This window comes from Nycticebus coucang, chromosome 10 (assembly GCF_027406575.1).
Source record: "Nycticebus coucang isolate mNycCou1 chromosome 10, mNycCou1.pri, whole genome shotgun sequence".
NCBI classification, from domain to species: domain Eukaryota; kingdom Metazoa; phylum Chordata; class Mammalia; order Primates; family Lorisidae; genus Nycticebus; species Nycticebus coucang.
In genome coordinates this window covers 70,699,623-70,709,912 of record NC_069789.1, presented here as the reverse complement: position 1 = coordinate 70,709,912, position 10,290 = coordinate 70,699,623, and the positions used below count along the sequence as shown (strand labels likewise).

The 10,290-nt window shown below is 34.7% G+C and overlaps 1 long non-coding RNA gene across 1 annotated transcript; it reads right to left on the bottom strand.

Moving 5' to 3' along the window:
- Positions 1 to 6,265: 6,265 nt before the first annotated feature.
- Positions 6,266 to 8,812, bottom strand: LOC128595846 (uncharacterized). Its single transcript, XR_008382997.1, has 3 exons — positions 8,648 to 8,812; positions 6,914 to 7,022; positions 6,266 to 6,358 (listed from the first exon to the last, which is right to left on the bottom strand). It is a non-coding gene; the product is annotated as an uncharacterized LOC128595846 (long non-coding RNA).
- Between the last annotated feature and the right edge of the window lie 1,478 nt (positions 8,813 to 10,290).

The window sequence follows — 10,290 nt, the reverse complement described above, 5'->3', positions numbered from 1 at the left end:
GTGCTGAGAAGTAAAAAAAATAATAATGATATGCAAATTACAGATACTTCAGGGATGAGGGTCTGGGTCACCCCATCAGATGACCTAGCCTAACAATGTTATTTAAACGTGAAGAGAAACAGAAATGTGTAGGGAAAAAGGAGAAGGGCAAATATCAGTTGGCATCGTGAGACTAATCGCATGTTAGGTATTGACTGTTTTTTCCTATCAACCATCTTTATGAGTGATATGCCCCAGAATCCTGAAATAGCTATTCCCAGAGATTACATGAATGCAATGGAACCAAGTGGCCCAATTTAGTGGACTGCTGTGGAGAGAATAGCTATTCATATCCTCCCCTCCTTTATACAGCTGCTGACAGCTAAGCACCTCTTTGTAGATTCCCCTCAACCAAAGAAGCCTCTTCACACAGGTAATGTCTCTCTTTTTCAGAAGCAGCTCATATTCACTGCTGATGAGAAATACTCAAGTCCATAAATTTGGAATAACCCTAGGGCTCCATCCCAGCTTCAGCTTTTCTGCTCTGAGTTGGCCGAGGCCATCACAACCTAACAGCTTCCTCAGCCTAATGCTCCTTCTTTCAGTCTACACGAGCATGTATCCTGGAATCCTTCTGATACAGTGTCCCCACTTCCCTGCCGCGGTTGGCAGGCGTTGACCTCTCCGGCCCAGCCAGCTAAGCCTGCGGCCAGCGGCCTGCTGCCTTTCCCACGGCGCTGGCAGAGACTGTCGTGGCCGCTGGGGGCTGGCTGGCTTTGGGCAGCCTCCTCTCCGTGGCTGGGCTGCTGGAAGTTTGTCTGGCATGTAAAGGTCCCGAGCATGACAAGTTCTTCTATTCCGAGACTGATTGCCACATGAACATCTGTCAGCGCTTCTCATATAGGGCTCCTCCTTCAAAGCTGAACAGGGACCTCGTGTTTCCTAGTCCTGGACAGTTTCGTGTAAGTTTCCTAGGGCTGGACAATTTTAAGCCCTAATGACTGTATCCATTCATTAATGAGCTCATTCTCTTCCCCCAACTGAAGGGACTGTATCCATTCATTTGTGACCAAGCCCTGGCCAAATGCAAGTACAAAGGACCCAAGCCACTGTGTATGCCCCTAGACAAAGGACCCCGGGGAGAGATTTTTCTGACTTGAGTCTTTCCCTCTGCCAGAAGCTCTGGTACTTTTTCTGTATCCTTTTCTGTATAATAAATCCTATCTTACCACTGATTTGGGTAGAGAGAGACCCAATCCCAGAGACCAAGAACTTACTGGAGAAAGAAATTCCAGCAACAATACCACAGTACAATTCCTGCAGCTCATCCCTGTCTCATAGTCGACCTCATGAACAATCAGCTTAGAATAGTAGGCTAGCTTTTGACAATCACACTTTGTTAGCATCTGAGAATCAATATAAATATCCAAAATAGCAACCAAAGAACAAAATCTTGTTACATAACAATGCTTTCTCTCAGTTCTTTTCTGAATTTGAAAAACAAGGTAGAAGCTCCTTACTTTACAAACATCAAGTGCTATATACTGGAAGATGAGGAGTCTGTATTCAACAAGATACTTTAAATGAACAAGCAGCTCAGCATTTGGTGTACAAATAAATAGGTAAACTTCCACATTGCCTGTTACTTAAAAGAATCTCCTGGTGAGCTAAAATTAACTCTGTTAACTTCTGAGTGCTAGTGGCCACCCTGCTAACGACTTGAGCCTCGGTTGTTGCTGTTTATGTAACACACTCCCTAGGTATAGGCAGCTTATGAAGAGTTTTGAAAAGATGGTAGTAACGTTTACTGGAAATGTGCTATAGTTTAAGTCTCAAAATGGCCACATCTTGTTACATAATTCACCATAAAAAGCATATTTTTAAAAGCATTTTGCTTATTTTTATAGTTTTTATTTTTGAATAACAAAATCACACATATTTATGGGGTACGTCATGATGTTCTGATGCACATGTGCATTCTAAAATAACAAAATCAAGATAATTCATATATCCATTTTGCTTTTTTAAAAAAAGCTTTAGAATATTCCACGACACGTGATTTTTTAAAAAATGTTGTCACTCCACAGATATTTCTTAATTCATATTATTTTTTGTAAGACTAAACTATCTTATAGTTTATCCACTTGCCTAAAATTTATCACAAAATATTTTGATCAAAATTCAGTAACATTACACCATGCAATATGATAGTAAATAAGCAAGAAACGTTAGCATCAAGTAGAAGTACGTGGTTTGAATTCCCTGCCAGTGGCAAAGAAGTGAGACCCAAGTTTTCTTCACAACTCACCCAGATGTGGAGCAGAAGGTTGACAGGGAAGTACTGGGCTTTGAAAATCATCAGCAAACATCAAGAATTGAGTCATATACTTTAATTCTCCCTTCTGCCATATAAAAATCCTATCAACTACATTCTTCTTAGTAAAGTGTCATAAGAATGGAAAAATAATCTCTCTCCCCTCCTCTCTCATCTCTCTTTCTCTCTCGTTCTGTCTCTCTCAGTCTCTCCTCTCTCCCCCTCTCCCTTTCCCCTCTCTCTCTTTTCTCCCCACTCTCTCTCTCCTTTTCTCTCCTTGGTGCTGCTCTGCAGCATCCCTCCCTCGCCAATGAAAACCTTTGTACAAGCAAAAAAAAAAGAATGGAAAAATAAATACCCAATGTACTCCACACTAATATGAAATCAACGTATAAATAATTACATGCTCATAAGAACAATAAAACACTAATATAGTCTAGTTTGGGGGTAGAGGGAAGGGGGAGCAGGGAGCGGAGAGGACAATTGGCAGAAGGAGGGAGGTAACATGCCCCCTGGGTGAGGGGCTCTTTAACAAATGGAACTCTACCCTGGAAGTGAGGACAATGTAACCTAAAAAGGTGTACCTTCATATTAATTTGATATAAAAAATAAATAAAAAAAAATCCTTACCAATAACACTATACTGAAATTAGTGAGTCTTTTAAGCATGCCCTGGCTCTAACATATTTATAAGTATGAAGAACTTTTTTGTTTGTTTATTTCAATTTAAACTCAGCCATTCCTACATAATCAGGCCCTTCTTAAACCTTGCCTCTTCTCAAATCAATTTTATTCTCTTTTAATGGGAAAAAAATCCTGTGCTATGTTTTTATTATGTGCTAGCTTTATTAGCTTAAAAATAAGCAATTAACATTCAACGACTGAAAAAAAATTCCACAGGGCAATGCATGCATATATTTTTCTAAGAAAATATCCTTCTGATAAAAAAATAAGTAATGTTAACGAAATAGAAATCTGAAGCAGTCCACTAGAATCCAATAGTTCAAAATAAATAACTTAAAGATTTATCTGACTTCAACACATTCATGCAAGAGAATGTCAAGGAATATCAGATTCAAAGAAGGTGTATTTCTGGCTATTGATAGTGGATGATGAGTTTGCCTTCAAGACTTTAATACTTTTCTGTGCATCTATACAGATGTGCCCAACCGAATTTAGAGTTCAGCACACACACCATGCAATTAACTTTTGAACAAAATTCCAAATAACTTATGAATTTCAAATCTGTCAGTGCCCTTACCTGATACTTTATGAGAAATATTAGGATTTTACTTTGAAAAATGATTAATATATTTTATTTTTTCTATTTTTTATTAAATCATAAACATATAGATCATGTATACACAATGCATTTATGGTAAAATTTGATGATTTCATATAGAATTAGGAATGTTTACATCACACTGGTTAATATATACCTCATCCCATTTACTTTATTATTGTGTTAAGACATTTATACTCCACACTAATAGATCCAACATGTACCTTTTCATTATGCACCATTGGTGTGATCCCACCATTCACCCTCCCTCCCTCATCCCCACTCCCTGCCCATCTCCCCTTCTCCCTCCTTCATCTTGGGTCATAGTTGTAATCTATTCTTAATATGAAAGTGTGAGTGATTGTAAATTGGTTTCATAATAGTACTGAGTACATGGGATATTTTTTCTTCCATTCTTTTGGCCAGGGCCAGGTTTGAACCCTTCACCTCAAGTATATGGCATCAGTGCCTTACTCATTAAGCCACAGGCACCTCCCTTTTCTTCCATTCTTGAGATACTTTACTAAGAAGAATATGTTCCAGCTTCATCCATGTAAACGTAAAAGAGGTAAAGTCTCCATCTTTTTTAAGGCTGCATAATATTCCACAATTCACATAATTTTAAAGATGCTTTTATTTTTTAGGAGAAAGAAAATACTACCTATTTAGAACTTTTGAAAAATAATTAATGACTTAGATTAGAAACTAATTGATCTTACCTGCTTCTTTGGAATTATTCCTTTCATTAAATTCACCCTATGTAACTCAACAAGAGTATCAACAATAGAAATTAACTTCTATGTTTCTATGTGGATGAATTAAGGATAATGTCTCTTTGCTAAATGATGACCCCAAGTGGATGTCCCTCAGTTAAATGAAATAACCCATTTCAAAACTTAGTAATTGATTCAGGTAAGATTACTCTGAAAGCAAGGAAAGAAAAGAGAATGTTAACCTCTCTATAGAATGTAAATTTAATGAGGAAATTTCTCTTTTCTATTATTTTCCTTCTCTTCTTCTCCTCCTAAGCATCTATCTTGCCTGTTTTATATTCAACAAACATGAATAAATGATTAATGAGTGATAGACATTTCACATATCAGGTAATAATCACTATGATTGGAACATGTGGAGTTAGCAAGCAGGATCAACGTGAATAAGAAGAAATGATATTTGGTGCTTCCTCCTCCTCAGAAACATTTGGTGATGATATGGGAATATTTGGCTCAGAAGCTTTGTCCAATTAGATGATTGTGGAAGGGGGTTTGAATATGAGCAAGGATTAAAATTATGCCACTGAATACTTGATAATGGTAGAGTTTATTTGTAGGTGAACTTACCTCGTGTGAAGATCATGAGATGGCTTAATTAGACACTCCTGTCCTCTGTATACCTCTATGTGATTGCCCCATCATTTTATTCAAGGGAGAGGAATATTTTCACATTGGAAGGCTGCATTAATTTAGCTGTAATTAAATGAGGCCACATTCAGGAGATTTCAATTAGATATACTTAAAAATGTACATTATCTTGTAAAAATCTAACTTCTATGCACATAATAACTAAAAAAATGAAAATAATTTGTTAATTTTAATTTTAATTTTAATGACTGTTGTGTCTGCTTTGTTTGGAAAGCATTTGAATATTTGGTTGCAGCATGGCGGTCCATAATTTCAGTTCATCCTGTAGACAGCTTTCAGTCATTTGTGGCCTTAAGGGCATCTTGATCTAGGTTAAGTAAGAGAATGTAAATTTTCAGCAATAAGTGGTTGAAAGTAAGAAAGCATTCTGGGGGCATGTTGCTGAATGTGTGGGTATTCTATTGCATTTTCCATAGGTTAGTTGGATCTTTCTTAGCATCACAAATGACTTTAAAATGACATCTGCTGAGGAGTCAATTTCATCTGTAGTTCTTTAGGTGTCTTGGTGATATCAACCAGGTAAGACTGGAATGCTAACTTGAGTGTGATGTCGTGATTCTCAACGTCAGTTACTCTTCCATGGATTCTCTACTTAGTAGATCTATAATAGCTGCATATTCTTCCAATAACTTGTGGATATCATCCTGCTTATCAAGGACCTTTGCTGGAGAAAATGTTTGTCTGAAATTTTCTTTTGAAGAAGTGTTTTGAAAAGGATAGCTTTATTGAAATGGTTTGATTATTTTTTTTTATCACATATTACACTTAGTTTTTCCTTGTAAAGAAATACTCAAAATGTTTTGATTTGTCATGGTATCACACAGAAGTGCTACATTCCTATACCAATCTTCCTTCAATAATTCACATCGCTGATTCTGTTCTTCATAATATTTAACTATCTGTTCTCAGAGAGATAAAATTCTGGCTAACACCTGTCCCTGTGATACACATTGAACTTTATAAAGACATGGCAAATCCACACTGAATACTTCACTGTTCAACTCTAGCATGTGATCAAACTGAGGATGCCCTGTTGCACTTGCAGGAATATGACTAACAATACTTATAACTTGCTGTGAAGTGTTACTTAAAATAGTAGCTTTAGCACAGAGATTTTGCTTATGCAACATACAATGAAAAGAAATGAGCACATTTGGAATTGTTCACACTTTTGTTTATCTGTGCAATAAACTCTTCATGTTTTCCTGTCATGAAAGATGCTTGTACATACACTCACTAAAAGTAGTGTCAGTAGATTCTTCCAAAGCAGTTGAATAATACATATTTTCCTTTTGAAGTATTGCATGAAGTTGATCCGTTAAGTTGAAGGTTAATTCATGCTGCTGATCATTTATGGTTCTCCTGAAAGAAGCAATTATTTGTACTTTAAAATGTTATCGATGTCTAAGCATCCTACAATTTTGGCAATGCATTCTTTCACATTTTCTACTGAATGTCCTAAATGTCACTTCTAAAGTCACAAACTATAGGAAAAATTGGAGCTAAATGTATCTTTCCTTACAAATTTTTTTTTTTGCAAACTTTTACAAAGAAGTGGTCAACATGTAGAAAATATTTTGTGAATATTTTGTATTCCCATTTCTCTACATATGCCAATGTAAAGGGGTCACTTTTTGGACACCCTGTATATAGCAGAATGGTATCCCTTTTCTCCTGAGAATATAGGTTCCTTTATAAATTACTTCAGTGGCATCATTTCCAGTTCTTGCTGCTGCTTGAAAGAATTATCTTTGCTTTTGCTTCTCATGTTTTAATGTCTTCAAGAAAACCTTTCATTTAAAATATTTAAAATATTTGTGGTTCTTATGAGGTTATAATGCTGTCCTTATGAGGTTATAATGCTGAATTTCTTTAATATTGATGTTGTGGTATCACAAAGCAAGCAAATCATCTTACCTTCAACAGAAACAAGAAAAAAAAAAGATAATACACCAATTCTCAATCCTCATTAATAAAATCTGTTTTCTTTCTTCAGTGTTCTCTTGGTCTTCTTTGACGTCATGGTCTGTTAACCAGATAGAATTTAAAAACACAGTCAAGCTGTGCAACCGTTCATAAAATTCCACTTCAAACAGGGCACCATTATCCAAAGATGATAACAGACTGGGGTCCTCACACAGTAACAGGTTGACATACACCAGTCAGGCAAGGGAAAGTGAGAACTAAATCACCAGCATAGCAGCCATCATTTTAGTCCTTATGGCTTACTAATAGTCTATTTGAGCTGGCTAATCTGGGAAGATTATTTTGTTGAAACTTATTTTGTCCTTTAGTATTTAAAATATGTTCACTTAAAAAAATGTATAAAGGGCAAACAAAATGTAGTAATGAAAGAAGAAGAATTTGTTCTATAAAATTTGGATTCAGAGAAAAGGTCGGCCACGCTTTAGGGTCTAGAAGCCTTCATGTGGCCTCAAGGGTGCCCGATTATTTCATATTTCCTAAACCTGAGCATCTTCAAAGTTCATAATTTTGTACTAGAATCTACAGAAAGAAACATAAAGATGAAAACTCATAGTCACTGGCCTAATTGTTTAGTTTAAGACATAAAATATGTAAATAATGAATTATAATTATAACATAAGGCAGAAAAAAAGAGATATTAGTGTCCAAAAGAGATGTAGATCCATATTGAAAAATTATTCATCCCAACAATATTCAAAAACATATAAAACTTCTATTTTAAGGTTTAACATTGTGATTTTCCCCAATGTTTTTTTGAATTCCTATTAATATAAAAAGAATACATTTTCCTTTAAAACAATGCTGTTAATGACATTAAATATTTTGATCTATTTTATAAATTAAAAAGTTGAAATATTTTTCCGTTACTAAAGTTTATTTTAATATTATTTAAACAGAACAATTGGCAAAAAGGAATGTACTAATGATCATTAATTATACATGGTAGGTTTTTTGAGTATGAATTTAAGCTCAAATATTTGTTATTTACTTATCTAAAATTATTCAAATAAATATTAATGGGGTCATCAATTTCTAACCATGATGTTTTCCATAGGAAAATAAATCAATCCCGTTATCAGAATCTCTGCCATCATCTTGCCCTTAGCCTTATTTCTCACATCCATTACTTAAAAAATGTCATTCATTGAAGTTAATTGCTAATTGCCAAAGTGTCCTGTTTATCCACTTCTGTGCTTTTCGGGTACATATATTTTATGTGATTAAAATGCCCTACCTGTTGTCTTTACAATCTGAATAAATTTTACTTATCCTTTACAAAGACCAAGTCAGATGCTATGTATTCATGTTAAGGGTACTGAACCTTCATTGTAGAATTCTTCCACTCTACATGTGCTGTGTTCTGTTAATTCTGGTAGACTAAGCCTAAACTTTCTGCATGATGAGTAGTTTATTGTGTTTCCCTTTAGGAGCACAGATAGATTTGTATTTGTGTTTATATTTTTAGATTCTTTCATTGAGCTTAATGTGTAATGGAGACATTAAGTGAGTTTAAGTCCTACCTAACTTTTAAAATGTAGACCCTGCTTTTACCCTGTTGGTATAATACAGTTATGAGTTTGGGAGAAAGTACACAACTGGCAAACTCAGGAGTAGTCAATTAAAGCAATACAACAAACCCTAAGAGTTAAGCATGTAATCACTTACTGGGATGATATAAGTAAGAGTCCAATCTGGAGAAAGTATCAACTCCTCTTGTTCCAAGTTTTCCTGTGAAACTTCCAGTTGATCAATGGAGGATCAGACTGATCAGTACAGAGTTAGGAGACATCAGACTGCTGAGGGAGCTTGGAACAAAAAGCTCCACGTCTTTTGGACCCTGAGATGGAGGGGAGTGGATGGTGATTGTGAAGGGGAGAAGGTTTGTAAGTGGAAAAGTATAGGATTCTGAGTCACTGCATCAGAGTGGGGGAAAGTGTCCTCAAGTCTCCACCCTTTTCTAATAGGAGGCCTTGCCAGAGGCGCCTCAAGAGACTTCTACCAAAAACTCAGACAAAGAAATGAAATTACCAGTCTAAGAATGCAAATATAGAAAAAAGCACAATTGTCCAGGGGCCTGAAATCTTGATTGCAGGTCTACTGTAGGGAAGGCATCTTGCCCCATGAGGTCTGAGGGGTAAAACTGTGTAATTGCATATAGTTAATCCTGAAAGATCACATCTAGGTTTTTAATCAGGAGTTGTCATTAATATTTTGATGTTATTTATGCTGACACTTAAGATGTTTTAGTTTTGATGACACTTAAGATGTTTTAGTTTGATATTTCAATAAAAAACTTAAAACAACCAAAAAGCAGATCTGACAGTACTAAGTGTTGATGAGACTGTAAAACAACAGAAATTCTTTCCACCATTTTGGAAAACTGCTTGACAATTTCTAATAAAGCTAAAAAAATGCATATTATGTAATACATGCTTGAATTAAATTTTGTTTAGGTATACAATAAGTTCAGTCATGATTTCAATTGTTTTTCTTTTTATCTTTCTTGTTACAGAGAAAAAGACTAAGCTACCCCTAGTCAAAGATAAACAATGCAGAAGCATTCAAATACTAAGAGCGTATTGGTAAGAATAATATTAAACTGCTTAATAAATAACTGTATATAAAATAATTAAATAATGAATAAATAAAATAAATATTCATAAGTGAATATAGAAGAGGAGATATTTAGGGAAGGATGTCAATCATGGTTAACAGTTATCTTTGTTGATAATAGGAACACATTGATTGATAGTCAAAAGAAAAGAAGAAAAAAATTCCTACAATTGATAATTTACACATATATAATAATAGCATGTTGGAATTTTATTATTTTAAAAGTATCTTATTTTTAAAATTATTTAATCTTCCACAATTTTTTAGGAAACAAACAGCAATCACTCCCAAAAAGCAACATTTTAAATGATAGTTACATATATATATAAGGAAGCAAAACGGTTTGTATAATTTAGTCAAATACCTTTTAATGTGAGACAAAGTTTTAAATAGCTCTGATGAACGTTTGATAAAGTAGATTTAAAAATAAAACATGTTGTTTATTGAGACATGCATTTTAACATAAAATACTTGGTAGTGTTGCTATGATAGTTTTTGCTTAGCCTGTTGTTGATCAAGTTGATGTAGGTATAAAATGATGGGAAACAGAGGGGCAAAACTGAGATTAATATATATATATCATGATTTTGTACAGATTTCTCTCACAAATTTCAGAAGTTGGAGGAGAAATTTTATTGGGAAAACTAAATTTTTCCCAATAAACATTTGTATAGAAATGTATGTTTCACTACAGA